The following is an 18,956-nucleotide window of genomic DNA, read 5'->3' on the forward strand; positions in this document are numbered from 1 at the left end:
ATGGGTAGTGGACTTCTCCACAGACTTGTCAAACCTTCTTGTATTCTTGGCAGATATGCTGATGATTGTACATGTTAGTGCGCATGTAGTATCTGCTTTAAATGCCAGTCCCGTGAGGTTAGGATCCCAATGCTTATCAGCTCAGGATGGCCACGAGCTGCCCCTCCAGTCAGTTGAAAAAAAATCAGAAATCCCAAAAGGTGACATCTATATATTGCAATGGTGGCTGTGAAGCAGACCGTAAAACATAGCTTTATATAGTTAACAATGTGTGCATGGTCCTTTGTTGCATTATGTGAGTTTGTTTGCGTGAGTGTGTGTGTAGGGGGACGATGAGTAACAGAAAAAGGCCATAATTGCCCTGACCTACACAGAGCCCTCCAGCCTCCCAAACCCTCTATATTCTCTGGCACAACTAAATCCATTATGGCCTGCCCATACTGTGTGAGGGCTTTGAACTGAGTGGGGGGAGAATTTCTATCGGAGTACTCTCGATTTTCCACCATAACTTTGGCAGCAACCTGGAAAAAGTCCTAGAAACTCCTGTGTTTAGATGTTTATGCTGTTTCTCTGGGGGTTCCGATGATCTACTGTCAAAGTTACAGCAGTGATTCGGGAGAACTGCTGTGGAAATTCCAGGTGAGGAAATCCTCCACTGGTTTGGCTCTGTTCGCTTCTATTATAAGCAGCTTTATTGTGCAACAGGGAATTAATGAGATGTTGGAAGAGTGCAGAGATTACTGAGAGCCAAGTGGCACTAGGGTTGCCAACCCTCCCGGATTGTCCTGTTGTCGGGAAATTACTAAAGTCTATAATTAAGAATAGAGTGACTGAGCATCTTGAAAATTTTCAGTTGATCAGAGAGAGCCAGCATGGATTTGTAAAGGGTAGGTCATGCCTGAAGAGGTGACTAAAGTAGTGGACAGGGGAATGTCTACAGATGTTGTGATATGGAATTCCAGAAGGCATTCGATAAAGTCCCTCATAGAGACTGTTAGCTAAAGTTGAAGCTCATGGAATTGAGGGCAAATTATTGAACTGGTTAGGAAATTGGCTGAGCGGCAGGAGACAGAGAGTAGGGATAATGGGCAGGTACTCAAATTGGCTGGATGTGCCTACTGGTGTCCCATGGGGATCTGTGTTGGGGCCTCAACTATTCACTGTATTTATTAACGATTTAGGTAACGGGGTAGAGCACCACATATCCAAGTTTGCCGATGACACAAAGATAGGCAGCATTGTAAGCACTGTAGATGGAAATGTAAAATTACAGAGAGATATTAATAGATTAAGTAATTGGACAAAACTGAGGGAAATGGATTTCAATGTAAGCAAGTCTGAGATGATCCACTTTGAGCCTAAAAAGGATAGATCAGGGTACTTTCTAAATGGTGAAATGCTCGAAACAGTGGAGATCCAAAGAGACTTAGGGGTCCATGTACATAGATCATTAAAATGTCAAGGACAGGTACTGAAAATAATCAAAAAGGCTAATGGAATGCTGGCCATTATATCCAGAGGACTAGAATCCAAGGGGGCAAATTATTGAGGGTAAAAGCAGGGATGTTATGCTGGAACTGTATAAAACACTAGTTAGACCACAGCTCGAGTACTGCGCACAGTTCTGGTCACCACATTACAGGAAGGATGTAATTGCACTAGAGAAGGTGCAGAGGAGATTTACGAGGATGTTGCCAGGACTGGAGAATTTTAGCTATGGTGACAGATTGGATAGGCTGGGGTTATTTTCCTTGGAACAGAGGAGGCTGAGGAGTGATTTGATTGAGGTGTACAAAATTATGAGGGGCCTAGATAGAGTGGATAGGAAGGACCTATTTCCCTTAGCAGAGGGGTCAATAACCAGAGGGCATAGATTTAAAGTGATTGGTAGAAGGATTAGAGCGGAAATGAGGAAAAATCTTTTCACCCAGAGGGTGGTGGGGGTCTGGAACTCACTGCCTGAGAGGGTGATAGAGGCAGAAACCCTCAACTCATTTAAAAAATACCTGGATGTGCACCTGAAGATCCGTGACCTGCAGGACTACGGACCAAATGCGGGAAAGTGGGATTAGGCTGTGTGGCTCGTTTCTCAGCCAGCACGGACATGATGGGCCGAATGGCCTCCTTCTGTGCCGTAAATTTTCTATGATTCTATGATTCTATGATTATGCTACAGCTATACAAAGCCCTGGTTAGACCACACCTGGAGTACTGTGTTCAGTTCTGGGCACTGCTCGTTAGAAAGGATATATTGGCCTTGGAGGGAGTGAAGCGTAGATTTACTAGAATGATACCTTGACTCCGAGGGTTAAATTATGAGGAGAGATTACACAAACTAGGGTTGTATTCCCTGAAATTTAGAAGATTGAGGGGTGATTTGATCGAAGTTTTCAAGATATTAAAGGGAACTGATAGGGTAGATAGAGAGAAACTATTTCTGCTGGTTGGGGAGTCTAGGACTAGGGGACATAGCCTAAAAATTAGAGTCAGGACTTTCAGGAGTGAAGTTAGGAAACACTTCTACACGCAAAGGGTGGTAGAAGTTTGGAACTCTCTTCTGCAAATGGCAGTTGATGCTAGGTCATTTGTTAATTTTAAATCTGAGATTGATAGATTTTTGTTAGCGAAAGTTATTAAGGGATATGGAGCCAAGGAGTTAGGTCACAGATCAGCCATGGTCTCATTGAATGGCGGAACAGGCTCGAGGGGCTGAATGGTCTATTCCTGTACCTATGTTCCAATATCCTAAAGTCTCCAGGAATTGAAGAACAATCTCCAGGAACACTGCTGCTATCAACCCGGGTGAAAAAAAGGCTGTTTCACTAACAGTCAAGATTAATTCAATCGGGTAACAAAGAGTCTGTTCCCTTTCCAATTGGCGTGGGAAGACAGTGCATCTGGAGGACAGACCAATGGCACGAGTGTGGGTCGGGGCAGTTGGAGGCAGGAAGTCATGTGATGAAACTTCCAGGAATACATCCAACGAAAGTTAGCAACCCTAAGTGGCATCCTCAATCATACAGTTTAGTGGCGTGTTAAGCTTGCTCTGTGGAAACATGTGACAATAATAAAATATGCCCTGGGCTGGATGGGTGTCCATATGAAGCATAGATAGAGCAGCTTTCTGAGGGCTTAGCATGCAGCCTCAGTCAGTGTGTTCCTGGGTGATGGATGGACAATCCCACATGGCTGGCTTACCTCTGCACCTGAATTCGCGATATACACTTCTAGAAGGCAAGGCTCAACACTAGGGGTGTGATTTTATTAAATTATCCCGACAGTATTGAATACATATAGCTGGAAACATCTTCTACTGGTGATGTTGTGTTTATCAGTGTTGTTTTCCCCAACGGGTGTTACAATAAATAGAATGAATTATGAAATAGGCAGCAAGAACACAACTGTCTTCACTCATGTGGCATTTTTTCGGTGAGGCTGTAGATTGGTAAGAGTTTTATTTTGGCAGTTTTCCTTAGGTAAACTCTTTTCAGTTCACCGCTCAGTCAGATAAGATGTAATGGATCTGTAAGGCTGCATTGGATTGCCATTTTAGTGTCTGTGCAAAACGATTTCAGATCGTGGTGGTGAGAAAAGTGGCATTAAACTCAGGAGTTAGGTCTCAAAAAGTCTCCCAAGTGACCTTCATCGGAAGGTTGTCTCACACCATTGAGCTGGAGGGGAGCATAACTCCATAAAAGGTGCTTGGGCAGTCTGCTGGACCTCTTGGACACTTCATTAACTTAGTTATGACTCTTTTCTATGTTGTAGAAAGTAGATGCTGCTGAGATGACATTAAAGATAGGTTTATGTTCCAAGCTCTCTCAGGGCAGCAGAATGCCAGTCACAGACTCAGTATGGCACTGGAGTGAAATCTTACATTATATATTCAAATTCTTGCATGGGATTTGAACCCATACCTGCTAACTGAGCCAAGCTAATATTTACTTCTGAATAGTACTTGACAGCAAAAATTTAATAACATCTAAGATCAACAGCTTTGAAAAAATAATGCATTTCCTTAGACTTAATTTTGATTGTGCTATAAAATATATCAGTTCAGGGAAAACATTCTACATTACACTTTGTGTCTATTTTTATGGCTCAGACAGTAATTTAACTACAGTATACAATCATTTTCTTCAGTTCACATTTGGAAGTCTATTATCTATTGGTTTTCATATTAAAGTCGAGACCTACTAACCATTACTGAAGCAAACTGGTGGATTGCTGGAGGAGGAACATTGATTTTGTAGATGAGCTCATCTCACTAGAATTGTATTTGAAGCCTGATCAATGAGGTGTCTTTACAATGTTACATCCACAAAAATGAACAATACCTTTGTGGAAAGGGAACATGCATCAGTAATCTGCACCTGTTTAGAAATTATAATGGATAGTCAGTAGCTCATATTGGTTGGTGAGAGTTACATTGACTTGTTTCATCAAAGTAATACAAAAGTTAAACAGAGTTACAGTTTTCAGATTACATAAAATTGCTGTAAATAGGATTCAGTAGTTCTCAAGTTCTTAGTCACCTATAGAATATTCAGGGACAGGAATGTTTATAGTTGGTATTGTTGACCGGAGGTCACCGGTTACGGTTACTGGCTTAGTACACAGAGGAGGAGAGTCAATTCTCTCTTAACTCTCAATTCACTTTATTCACGCCGTTAGATCATATGCATATAGCTTATACGTCTGGTTAGATGTAGGCATGCAGTTTACACCAGGTTATACAGTCTTATACCCAAACTAAGATCTAAATGCACACCCACTAGGTTTCTCTGACACTCCCTGAGTGGTCACAGAATATAAAGGATAATACCTGAAAAGGAGAGCTGACGCTGGCCAGGTGTTCCGTTCTCTCTCTCTCTCGACGTCGTCTCTAAGTCTCTGACGTAGGGTCTTCCACTTCTGCGATGGTTGGTCTCCGGAATCTTCGCTCTGGCTCCACGCCCCAGATCCTTCATTCTTATTCCGAATCTTATCTCTTCAAGCTGTGCTGTCTCTCTCCCTTTGGTTTAGGCCTGCTCGCTTTTGCCTGGGTCTTCTCCTCATTGGCTCTGTCCCAAGGACTTAGGTAGCATTACCTCATTACTCCTTTTCTAAATAAGGACTTGTATCTTATCACATTTCCTTTGTCTTTCACAAAACTTGGTTAATTCAAACCGGTTCCAGCCAGCTGAGGCCAGTAACTGAACCCAGGTTACTTTAGTTCAAAAGTCGTTCCTGCCTGTGTGTATCAGCAGCTGACGTCTCAGGTAACTGCAGCCCCTAGCCAACAGTATGAGACCAGAAATATCGCTGGCATTCACACACATACAGTTCTATCAACAACCAGGAGTGGGAACTCTGATCAGCTTTCCCCTCCTGAAGGCAAGGGTGTTGACATCAATTATAGAAGTCCTATTGTCACCTTGGCTGGCATCATTTAACCAAGGATTGAACCTGGAATGTTTGTGGTATGTACAGCTTGGCTACTCACAGGTCACTGAATCAACTTATTGAACCACTGGGGGAGATTTCTGATGATCTTTAATTAAGAACTTGGTGTAAAGTGAGTTTATCAGAGAAGAGTAACAATGATGATTCTGGGATATGGGGCTCTAAATTATGAAGAGAGACTTGCAGAATTGGGTTAATTTTCATTAAGGAAAAGAATATTAAATAAAATTACATAGAAATTACAACACAGAAACAGGATATTCAGCCCAACCAGTCTATGTTGATGTTTATCATCCACAGGAGGAGCACTCCTAATCCCATGCACCCGCTCTGTTCCCATATCCCTTTATTCCCCCTTCCTCTGCTTCAGTCAGTAACTCTAGTAGTGCACTCTACAGCCTCTGTGTAAAAAAGTTTCTTCCGCTCTCCTAAATCTCTTACATTTACTCATATCTCTGTCCCCTCATTCTACACCCCACAATCACTGGAAACAATCTGTTTCTATCTGCTCTGTCCCATCCCTGCATAATTTTAAACAGCTCTACCAAGTCATCCCTTAATCTCCTCTGTTCTAACAAAATAGCCCTAATTTTTCACATCTTTCTTCATATTTGTATTTCTACATACCAGGCAGCATCCCAGTAAATGTGTGCTCTACCCTCTCTTTTGTCTCAACATCCTTCCTATAGTGTGGAGCCCAGAACTATAAACAGTACTGCAACTGTGATCTTACTACGGTTTTATATAGATTCAACATTACATCTCGACTTTTATATTCTATACTTCTTGCCATAAAACCCATATATTCCATTAGACTTCTTTATGGTCTTATCTACTTTAGTACTGTTTTCAATGTCTTGTGAAACTGAAACCCAAATCCCTCTACTCTTCCATATCACCCAGCTTTTCCCCATTCAAAGCATAATTATTACTTTTATATTTTTTACTTAAGTGTACCACCTTACATTTACTGATGTTGAAATCCATCTGCCACTTTTTTGTCCAATTTGTCCATTCTTATGAATATCCTTTGCAGCTTCCTTTGCTCGTTAGAATTATTTTCGATGCCTCCTATTTTAGTATTCTCTCATCAAATAGAAATCACAACCAATGGGCATTTTTATACCTTATGAATACATGCTAGATGCAAAACTTAGAAATATGGATTAATTACACTTTTGCCTTAAAAACTCAGAAGCATCCCCTGTTGTAATGAGTGGATTTGTTTTTTTGACATAATGCAACTCAGCTTGAGCTCCAGTATAGCTGTGGGGTAACATAAACTTATGCCAAGAGCCTTCTGCTCAGTGGGGTATGATTGAGGGTTTAAGACAAATTAATTTAATTACCTCTACGTGCTATTTCTGGTGCAGCTGATAAGGTCCTAGCATAAATGCCTGTCTGTGTTATTTTAATGCAGACATTAATCCACTTATTTTAAATGTCAATGTCTGCATTAAAATAGAAGCTTATACAAACTTATTAATGTGCACTCAAAATAGTGCAGAAAGAAATAAACCCACAGGTAGATGAACTGGTTATTTTAAATGTTCTTGAATAACTGAATCATGTGTACTGTGATGAAAGCCGGTGAAAATGTCACCAGGGAACAGCCACATTGTAAGTTGAGAACTCTGAATCATAATAGATGTGAAAGTACAACACGATAGTGTCTGAATAATACACACAAGCATCAATTGAAATGCAATGCGCACATCACTCCCAAAGTGCCTGAATGATACCACAATGCTAACAACATAAAAAATATTATTGCTTTGTTTTTCTTCACGGTATTAAACAACAGTTGGGATGTCTTGATGAAGTTGTACAAGACATTAGTAAGGCCACACTTGGAATACTGTGTACAGTTCTGGTCACCCTATTATAGAAAGGCTATTATTAAACTAGAAAGAGTGCAGAAAAGATTTACTAGGATGCTACCAGGACTTGATGGTTTGACTTATAGGGAGAGGTTGGATAGACTGGGACTTTTTTCCCTGGAGAGTAGGAGGTTAAGGGGTGATCTTATAGAAGTCTATAAAATAATGAGGGGCATAGATAAGGTAGATAGTCAAAATCTTTTCCCAAAGGTAGGGGAGTCTATAACGAGGGGACATAGATTTAAGGTGAGAGGGGAGAGATACAAAAGGGTCCAGAGGGGCAATTTTTTCACTCAAAGGGTGGTGAGTGTCTGGAACGAGCTGCCAGAGGCAGTAGTAGAGGCGGGTACAATTTTTTCTTTTAAAAAGCATTTGGACAGTTACATGGGTAAGATGGGTATAGAGGGATATGGGCCAAGTGCAGGCAATTGGGACTAGCTTAGTGGTATAAACTGGGCGACATGGACATGTTGGGCCGAAGGGCCTGTTTCCATGTTGTAACTTCTATGAATCTGCAATCTGAAACCTCTGCATTGCAGCTTTTCCATTGTAATGTAGTTAGATAAATGAAGTTTCAATGGATCAGAATTTGTGTTGTAAATGGAGTTAAGTCTTGTTTGATGGATTGGTTGAGCAGTGGTCCGTGCTTCTTGAGAGAAGAGCAGTATAAAGAACTGGAGCTGAGACAAAGACCGTACTAAAATACAAATGGTGATGGCATTTTTTGCCTGCCTATTTCATTGTTCATGTCTGAGTTGTAACAGAGAAAGTAGAAGTAGGTTGCATATTGGCAGTTGTATGTTTGTAACCTCCCAGCTGCGGAATGCTGTTCATGATTTTGCTACATCATTTAGGATGCATATACACTGGAAATTCAGTGTCAGTGCAACGTGATTTCTGCTTTGCACCAATGCTGAACTTGCAGTGTTAATCCAGAGCGAAGGCCCAGTCTGAATCCATAGGAAGGCGGAGAGAGAATCTCTGCTGGCAGTAGTTTCACATCACTTTGGCATGACATTGCATGGAGTGTAAATGCATTGCTGGGTCTTCTGGGCTCTTTTAGACCTGTCTGGCCTTAATTTAAATGTTTATAGAGCAGTGGTTCTTTTTTTCTCACACTCTGAACATTTCAGTTTCCACCTGTTGGGAGAGAGCCCTGCCCATGCATGTATGCAGACATCTACAGAGCACTCACCTGGGCAGGTTAGAAATCCAGCCAGGTAGCAACGAAGTAACATTAACATAGTTCTGACTGGCTGGAACCCTAGCTGCAGTTACCATTCTCAGACCAGTAGCTGCAGAGAAAATGCACTTTTAGATGCTGGTAGACCTTGTTTTTTATTGGTTATAACAAGAAGATCAACTTGAAGTTTGTCAAAAGAACCAAAGAAAGTTTCCATTCTCAATGATAAATCAAGAACTAACTGCCAATAATTTGCATTATCAAGTGAAGTCATCATTAAACAGGAAAACTAGTCAACAGTTAATAGGCAATTTGCTGTTAGACAATGACTTAATGTAAATTGCAGCTATTTGGTCTGCCTTGTAAATTAGCATGGTTTAAGATAATTCTCTGCACGGCCCCTGAAGCACGTAATCATTTCTGTTTAATGCTTTCTCTTTAATTTGATCAACACTGCTTCTTGTAGATAATGATTTTATTCTGAAAATTCTGCTACTTTTTGGAATGACTTAATAGTGAGCTGCCCCTGTCCCGTTGCCTGTCTATTCTGGGCCCCATAACAGTGTCAAATAACTTTCATATCTTCAAACGGTTCTGGAATTTCCTGATATCTGGTGAATACAAGGAGTCAGGCAGTCTTAATGCCTGATATCTAACAAAGACTTGAGCTGATGATTAGTTTAGCAAATGGCTTTCATGATTTCTTAATATCATGTAGTATGCATTTACAATATGGCCTTGAAATTCCATGAGGGTTCTACCAGTCTCCTGCTGGAGTTATAAAGGGACACTGGTAGCTAGCTTTTGAAAAACAAAACTTATTTTTGATGGTTCAGCCTTTAGGGATTAGGATAGCATCTTCTAACACAGTAGCAATCTTACATATCTCAAGCTTGAGATGCCTGGTCCACCAATCTGGACTTGATAAGATATGGTTTACAGACAAAAATGTAAACAAAAAGCAGACTGACTCATCTTGTACTTCAGTGCTCATTTCAGGCAGTTCATTTGAGACAGTTTGTGTCAGCCTCGGCTCAGTGGGAGCAGTCTCACCTCTGAGTCAGAAGGTTGTGACTTGAGACTTGAGAACAAAATTTAGGCTGACGCTCCAGTGCAGTACTGAGGGAGTGTGGCACTGTTGGAGGTGCCGTCTTGCGGATGAGATGTTAAAACCAAGGCCCCGTCTGCAGCAGCAGCAGCAGCAGCAGCAACAACAACAACAACTTGTATTTACATAGCACCTTTAACGAAGTAAAACGTCCCAAGGCGCTTCACTGGAGCAATTATTAAACAAAATTTGACACTGAGCCACATAAGGACATATTAGGACAGGTGACCAAAAGCTAGGTCAAAGAGGTAAGTTTTAAGGAGTAAGTTTAAAGGAGGAGAGAGAAGTTTTTCATGGGTCCGGTAGCATAGTGGTTATGTTACTGGACTAGTAATCCAGAGGCCTGGATTAATAAACCGGAGTCATGAGTTCAAATCCCACCACGGCATATTCCTCACTCTACCATTACCAACAAGCCAGGGGATCAACCCTGGTTCAATAAGGATCGTAGATGACCATACCAGGAGCAGCACCAGGCGTACCTAAGGATGAGGTGCCAACCTGGTGAAGCTACAACTCAGGACAACATGCATGCTAACAGCGGAAGCAATGTGCTATAGACAAAGCTAAGTGATTCCACAACCAACGGATCAGATCCAAGCTCTGCAGTCCTGCCACATCCAGTCGTGAATGGTGGTGGACAATTAAACAACTAACGGGAGGAGGAGGTTCTGTAAACATCCCCATCCTCAATGATGGTGGAATCCAGCATGTGAGTGCAAAAGACAAGGCTGAAGCATTTGCAACCATCTTCAGCCAGAAGTGTCGAGTGGATGATCCATCTCGGCCTCTTCCCGATATCCCCACCATCACAGAAGCCAGTCTTCAGCCAATTCGATTCACTCCATGTGATATCAAGAAACGACTGAGTGCACTGGATACAGCAAAGGCCCCGACTGTAGTGCTGAAGACTTGTGCTCCAGAACTAGCCACGCCTCTAGCCAAGCAGTTCCAGTACAGCTACAACACTGGCAGCTACCCGACAATGTGGAAAATTGCCCAGGTATGTCCTGTCCACAAAAAGCAGGACAAATCCAATCTGGCCAACTACCGCCCCATCAGTCTACTCCCAATCATCAACAAAGTGATGGAAGGTGTCATCGACAGTGCTATCAAGCGGCACTTACTCACCAATAACCTGCTCACCAATGCTCAGTTTGGGTTCCACCAGGACCACTCGGCTCCAGGCCTCATTACAGCCTTGGTCCAAACATGGACAAAAGAGCTGAATTGCTGAGGTGAGAGTGACTGCCCTTGACATCAAGGCAGCATTTGACCGAGTGTGGCACCAAGGAGCCCTAGTAAAATTGAAGTCAATGGGAATCAGGGGGAAAACTCTCCAGTGGCTGGAGTCATACCTAGCACAAAGGAAGATGGTAGTGGTTGTTGGAGGCCAATAATCTCAGCCCCAGAGCATTGCTGCAGGAGTTCCTCAGGGCAGTGTCCTAGGCCCAACCATCTTCTGCTGCTTCATCAGAGACCTTCCCTCCATCATAAGGTCAGAAATGGGGATGTTCGCTGATGATTGCACAGTGTTCAGTTCCATTCGCAACCCCTCAAATAATGAAGCAGTTCAAGCCCGCATACAGCAAGACCTGGACAACATCCAGGCTTGGGCTGAGAAGTGGCAAATAACATTTGTGCCAGACAAGTGCCAGGCAATGACCATCTCCAAGAAGAGAGAGTCTAACCACCTCCCCTTGACATTCAACGGCATTACCATCGCCGAATCCCCCACCATCAACATCCTGGGGGTCACCATTGGCCAGAAACTTAACTGGAACAGCCATATAAATACTGTGGTTACAAGAGCAGGCCAGAGGCTGGGTATTCTGCAGCGAGTGACTCACCTCCTGACTCCCCAAAGCCTTTCTACCATCTACAAGGCACAAGTCAGGAGTGTGATGGAATACTCTCCACTTGCCTGGATGAGTGCAGCTCCAACAACACTGAAGAAGCTCGACACCATCCAGTACTAAGCAGCCCGCTTGATTGGCACCCCATCCACCACCCTAAACATTCACTCCCTTCACCACCGGCGCACTGTGTCTGCAGTGTGTACCATCGACAGGATGCACTGCAGAAACTCGCCAAGGCTTCTTCGACAGCACCTCCCAAACCCGCGACCTCTACTACCTAGAAGGACAAAGGCAGCAGGCACATGGGAACAACACCACCTGCACGTTCCCCTCCAAGTCACACACCATCGCGACTTGGAAATATATCGCCGTTCCTTCATCGTCGCTGGGTCAAAATCCTGAAACTCCCTTCCTAACAGCACTGTGGGAGAACCTTCACCACAGGGACTGCAGCGGTTCAAGAAGGCGGCTCACCACCACCTTCTCAAGGGCAATTAGGGATGGGCAATAAATGCTGGCCTTGCCAGCGACACCCACACCCCATGAACGAATAAAAAAAAGAAAAAAATTAGAGAGGCGGAGAGGTTTAGAGAGGGAATTCCAGAGCTTAGGACCGAGGCCGCTCAAGGCACGGCTGCCAATAGTCAAGTGAAGAAAATCGGGGATGTGCGAGGGGCAAGAATTGGGGGAGTGCAGAGATCTCGGAGGGTTGTAGGGATGGAGGAGGTTACAGTGATAGGGAAGGGTGAAGCCATGGATGGGTTTGAAAACAAGGATGAGAATATTAAAATCGAGTCATTACCAAACTGGGAGCCAATGTATGTCAGCGAGCACAGGGGTGATGGGTGAACGGGACTTGGTGAAAATTAGGATACGGGCACCAAAGTTTTGGATGAGCTCATGTTTACGGTGGGTGCAAGGTGGGAGGTCGGCCAGGAGAGCATTGTAATAGTCAATCTAGAGATAACAAAGGCATGGATGTGAGTTTCAGCAGCAGATGAGCTGAGGTGGGGCGGAGACGGACGATGTTACGGAGGTGGAAGTAGCCGGTGTTGGTGGTGGAGTGGATATGGGGTCGGAAGCTCAGCTCAGGGTCAAATAGGATACCATGGTTGCGAACGGTCTGGTTCAGCCTCAGACAGTGGTCAGGAGGAGGGATGGAGTTAATGACTAGGGAACAGAGTTTGTGGCAATTTCTGTTTTTCTTTCAGATTTCCAGCCTTTGCATTTTTTTCCTTTTTATTCATGTCATTAAGTAATTGGTGTGTAGTTTAAAAATTCAGTTGTCTGCAGCCACTTTCAGACAAAAGATAGCAACATGCCTACTTGGGAACTTGGATTTGGAAATTTGAATTGGAAAAAAGGGAAGAAAAAGAATGTTAATTTAAGATGTTTTGATTTGCTTAAATTTACCAATTTGGTCTTTTTCCATCTTCTATCCCTTTTGGGCTGGGTGAAATTCTCTTTCAATGAAAAACTGGAGAATGCTTGTTTTTCTGAGATTAACAACCTACTAACAAAATCGTGGGAAAGCATAGCTTTGAAACATGTGATTTCTGAGACTGTGAATATCGTTACAGGGTCGTTAATTATGGCAAAAAACAAGCAGCCCCTTGTTTTTTGTTAAGAGAGAATTTCACCCCCCTTGGTTCTCCCTTTTCTTTTGTCTCTTTACCACTGTTTCGCTCTCCCTGTCCTGTCAAAATCAGAAATGCCTCTGTGTCTAATTGCAGTGATCTTCTTGCAGCAGAATTCCAACTGTATTAATGTTTGTCCTGCTGTGCTCTAACTCTATTTTTCTCTCTGTCTGCTTCCTCTCTAAGGGTATTTTCATCTCAGGCATCCTGTGTGCCTATCTCAGTCTGATAAGTATTTTTCCCTGAAGTTTCAGGCAGGTAACAATTTAAGTTTGACCACTGTCTAACATGAACTCTGTTTCAATATCTGATTTAAGATTTTTTTTGCATCTGAATGGAGCCTAGGCATCTCACAAGACTCTCGCCTGGAATTACTCCAGGGGTTCTTCTAATCTCCCACTGTTTTGGCATCATTGCTGTTCTGAATGAGAACATTAATGGAAACAGTCATGAGTTTTCAAATGACATAAAAATGTGCACAGGGGTTAGTAATTTAGACATAATCAATAGGTTGCAGACTGATTTAAATAAGTTAGGCCTCAGCTGGAGTATTGTGTACAATTCTGGGCACCACACTTTAGGAAGGATGTCAAAACCTTGGAGTGGGTACAGAGGTGGTTTACCAGGATGATCCCAGGGATGAGGAACTTCAATTATGTGGCGAGATTGGAGAAGCTGGGATTGTTCTCCTTAGAGCAGAGAAGGTTAAGGTGAGACCTAATAGAGGCACTCAAAATTATGAGGGGTTTTGATAGGGAGAAACTGTTTCCACTGGCAAGTGGGTCGGTAACCAAAGGTCATAGATTTAAAATAATTGGCAAAAGAACTAGAGGGGAAATGAGGAGAAATTTTTTCACACAGAGGATCGTTAAGATCTGGAATGCACTACCTGAAAGGGTGGTGGAATCAGATTCCATAGGAACGTTCAAAAGGCAATTGGACATGTACTTGAAGAGGACTAATGTGTAGGATTATGGGGAAAAAGCTGGGGTGTGGGACTAAATTGGACAGCTCTTTCAAAGAGCCGGCAGAGGCACGATGAGCAGAATGGCCTCCTTCAGTGCTGTAAAATTTTAAGATTCTATGATTCTGAGTTCGAGGAATGGGCCCATGCATGGCAGATGTCCTTCAATGTGAACAAGTGCAGTGTAATGTATTTGAGGTTGGGAATTCTAGGCATGTTTATACCATGTGAAGGTACCTGTTAAATATCAAGAACACATCAAGAAGAAGACCCAGTAGTCATAGTATAGAACTCATTAAAGGTGCATAAGCAGTGTGAGTTTGTTATAGAAAAGACAAGTAAGGTTTTAGGCTGTCTGGCTAGGACCATGGAGTAAAAAAAATTAGAAAAATTTATCTTTTTGGGCCTCTCCTGGCCCTGATCTTCTTCGCCACTGGATTGACCTGACAGAAAACTCACTGCCACATCCTGTTCAGGCTGCCTAATAAAAATAGCAGTTGGGTCCCGATGATGTAATCAGGGCTCGATATGCATATATTAAAAATGACCCCAGCCAGCGTTGAGTGGGAGTCCTTTACTTCAGCTCAGTGGAGCAGGTTAAAATCATAACCTGATTAAAATCATAACCTGATTAAAATCAGGCCGTTAGCACCTGACAGCCCCAGGGTGGGTAAGTAACCTGGCCAATTTGAACTGCCTACTCGCCCAGTTTCTCCCTTAATGTCAGTCACAACGGTTGACGAGAATCAGTTAAATGGATGTATGTTCTTCACCAAGGTCATTGAAATTAGAGTTCGAGGAGAAAAGTGAATCAAAAAGGTCATTAAGTGTTGCACAGTAACACCTCACAATCATATAACAAGCTCTGGCTGTGAAAACCCTTGTGGTTTGTAGTAAGTACAGGGCATACCTCACTGATTATTTGCAGGCTTCTACTGATTTCAGAGCAACCCTATAGAAAAGTCGATAGAGGGAGTTCATTTTGACATCCTCTAAGCAATACTACAGATACCTTCACTGGTTACAAAAGAGAAAGATACAAACATAATAAAGACAAGGCTGAAGTGTTTGCAACCATCTTCAGCCAGAAGTGCCGAGTGGATGATCCATCTTGGCCTCCTCCCAATATCCCCACCATCACAGAAGCCAGTCTTCATCCAATTCGATTCACTTCACGTGATATCAAGAAACGGCTGAGTGCACTGGATACAGCAATGGCTATGGGCCCCGACAACATCCCGGCTGTAGTGCTGAAGACTTGTGCTCCAGAACTAGCCGCGCCTCTAGCCAAACTGTTCCAGTACAGCTGCAACACTGGCATCTACCCGACAATGTGGAAAATTGCCCAGGTATGTCCTGTCCACCTGCACGTTCCCCTTCAAGTCACACACCATCCCGACTTGGAAATATATTGCTGTTCCTTCATCGTCGCTGGGTCAAAATCCTGGAACTCCCTTCCTAACAACACTGTGGGAGAACCTTCACCACACGGACTGCAGCGGTTCAAGAAGGCGGCTCACCCCCACCTTCTCAAGGGCAATTAGGGATGGGCAATAAATGCTGGCCTCGCCAGCAATGCCCACATCCCATGAACGAATATTAAAAAAAATTACTGGAACAATTTCACTTTAGAAAGAAGATCCATTACAGTGAAAATAAAGAAAATCTCTCCTGGGCTATGAAGTCTCCCTATAAACCTTAGAAACTCATTAAACATTGTTGATTAATTTATAGATTTTAGATGAGGATCCCTCTTTTAAACTACCCATAATTAAACAAAGCTAACAAGAACAATGTTAAATACAGAGCGAGCTATAAATCTACAGAATACAAAGTGAGCCAAGAGTCTGCATCTGGAGACATCAGTGTGATAGTATAATAGTTCCACCTACAACTGATGTTTGTTTTCAGCTCACTTAGAAACATAGAAAGCTGTGGGATGGCTGTAATGAGATAGAAGCAGTTTCCGGGGGCAGCAGCCTGGCTTAAAGAGATTCTACTAATAAAATGGCACTCCATTTGAACATTGCAAAGGTCAGATTTTGTACTGTGATGTGATTCAATCTCAATATGTAAATGAAATATTGTATAAATGTAAATAAGTAAGGAGGTGATGATGAGTCTGTACAAGTCATCAGCCTTGGCTCAGTGGTCTCACTCTCACCTCTGAGACAGAAGGCTGTGAGTTCAAGACCCACTCCAGAGACTTAAGCACATAATCCAGGCTGGCACATCAGTGCAGTACTGAGTGAGTGCTCAATACTGCACTGAGGCTCCAGCCACCTTCCCAGTTGGACGTAAAAGATCCCATAGCACTAGAAGTTCTCCCTAGTGTCCTGTTCAATATTTCACCCTCAACTAACATCACTTTTTAAAAAAACAGCTTAACTGGTCATTATCTCATTGCTGTTTGTGGGACCTTGCTGTGTGCAAATTGGTTGCCGCATTTCCTACATTACAACAGTGATTAAATTTCAAAAGTATTTAATTGGACGTCCTGAGATCATGAAAGGCACTAGTGAGTTGCCGAATACTAGGAACATAGGAACAAAGGAACAGGAGTAGGCCATTCAGCCCCTCGTGCCTGCTCCGCCATTTGATAAGATCATGGCTGATCTGTGATCTAACTCCATATACCTGCCTTTGGCCCATATCCCTTAATACCTTTGGTTGCCAAAAAGCTATCTATCTCAGATTTAAATTTAGCAATTGAGCTCGTATCAATTGCCGTTTGCGGAAGAGAGTTCCAAACTTCTACAACAACTTTGTGTGTAGAAATGTTTTCTAATCTCGCTCCTGAAAGGTCTGGCTCTAATTTTTAGACTGTGCCCCCTACTCCTAAAATCCCCAACCAGCGGAAATAGTTTCACTCTATCCACCCTATCTGTTCCCCTTAATATCTTATAAACTTCGATCAGATCACCCCTTAACCTTCTAAACTTGAGAGAATACAACCCCAATTTGTGTAATCTCTCCTCGTAACTTAACCCTTGAAGTCCAGGTATCATTCTAGTAAAGCTACGCTGCACTCCCTCCAAGGCCAATATGTCCTTCCGAAGGTGCGGTGCCCAGAAGTGCTCAAGTACTCCAGGTGCGGTCTAACCAGGGTTTTGTATAGCTGCAGCATAACTTCTGCCCCCTTGTACTCCAGTCCTCTAGATATAAAGGCCAGCATTCCATTTGCCTTCTTGATTATTTTCTGCACCTGTTCATGACACTTCAATGATCTATGTACCTGAACCCCTAATTCGCTTTGGACATCCACTGTTTTTAACTTTTTACCATTTAGAAAGTACCCTGTTCTATCCTTTTTTGATCCAAAGTGGATGACCTCACATTTGTCTACATTGAATTCCATTTGCCACAGTTTTGCCCATTCACCTAATCTATCAATATCGCTTTGTAATTTTATGTTTTCATCTACACTGCTTACAATGCCACCAATCTTTGTGTCATCGGCAAACTTAGATATGAGACTTTCTATGCCTTCATCTAAGTCGTTAATAAATATTGTGAATAATTGAGGCTCCAAGACAGATCCCTGCGGGACTCCACTAGTCACATCCTGCCAATGTGAGTACCTACCCATTATCCCTACTCTCTGTCGCCTTTCGCTCAGCCAACTTCCTAACCAAGTCTGTACTTTTCCCTCGATTCCATGGGCTTCTAACTTAGCTAACAGTCTCTTATGTGGGACCTTATCAAATGCCTTCTGGAAGTCCATATAAATAACATCCATTGACATTCCCCTGTCCACTACTTTAGTCCCCCTCTTCCATTTTCCCTATCTCTCCTGTATACTGAGCACAACTTTGTCGCAAGAATATTGGAAAAAGTCCAATATTGTTTTATTAGGATGACACCAGGATAAGAGAATACAGTTACACCGAGAGACTTGAAAAATTAGGACTGCATTCACTGGAGCAGAGAAGGTTATAGGTGGATCTAATACAAGTGTTCAAAGTTATGAAAGGTTTGAGAGGGTAGTGAAAAATTATTTCCACTGGTTGGTGAATTGGTAACAAGGTAGCATAAACTTAGGATTAAAACAACAACAAGAACTTACATTAATATAGCGCCTTTAATGTAGTAAAACGTCCCAAGTCGCTTCACAGGAGCGATTATCAAACAAAATTTGACACCGAGACACACAAGGAGATATTAGGACAGGTGATCAAAAGCTAGGTCAAAGAGGTAGGTTTTAAGGAGTGCCTTAAAGGAGGTGAGAGAGGTTTAGCGAGGGAATTCCAAAGCTTAGGGCCTAAGCAGCTGAAGGCACGGCTGCCAATGGTGGAGCGATTAAAATCGGGGATTCGGAAGAGGCAAAAATTGGAGGAGCGCAGAGATCTCACTGGGTTGTAGGGCTGTAGGAGATTACAGAGATAGGGAGGGGCAAGGCCATGGAGGGATTTGAAAATGAGGATGAGAATTTTAAATTCGAGGCATTGCCGGACCAAGAGCCAATGTAGGTCAGCGAGCACAGGTGACGGGTGAATGGGACTTGGTTTGAGTTAGGATACGGGCAGCAGAGTTTTGGAAGTGCTCAAGTTTATGGTGGGTGGAAGATGGGAGGCCAGCCAGGAGAGCATTGGAATAGTCAAGTCTAGAGGTAACAAAGGCATGGGTGAGGATTTCAGCAGCAGATAAGCTGAGGCAGGGGCAGAGACACATGATGTTATGCGAGGGACAAGGGGGAGGGTAGTTAATGTTTTCACCCAAAGGGTAATAAGAATATAGAAAGCTTTACCACAAGTGGCTATTTAAACCAAGTCAATTAATTTAATGAGTTGCATAAACCATTGGAGGAAAAAGTAATAAAAGGTACAGGGAAAGTACAGAACAATAGGACGACAGCAAACAGTGCTAGTATGTAGCTAGCA

At 42.8% G+C, this 18,956-nt stretch overlaps 1 protein-coding gene across 1 annotated transcript in view; it reads left to right on the forward strand.

Moving 5' to 3' along the window:
- Window positions 1–18,956, forward strand: part of calcr (calcitonin receptor) — a 236,995-nt gene that overhangs the window by 32,710 nt on the left and 185,329 nt on the right. The window lies entirely within an intron of this gene.

The sequence above is a fragment of the Heptranchias perlo genome, chromosome 2, assembly GCF_035084215.1.
Source record: "Heptranchias perlo isolate sHepPer1 chromosome 2, sHepPer1.hap1, whole genome shotgun sequence".
In the NCBI taxonomy this organism is placed as follows: Eukaryota; Metazoa; Chordata; class Chondrichthyes; order Hexanchiformes; family Hexanchidae; genus Heptranchias; species Heptranchias perlo.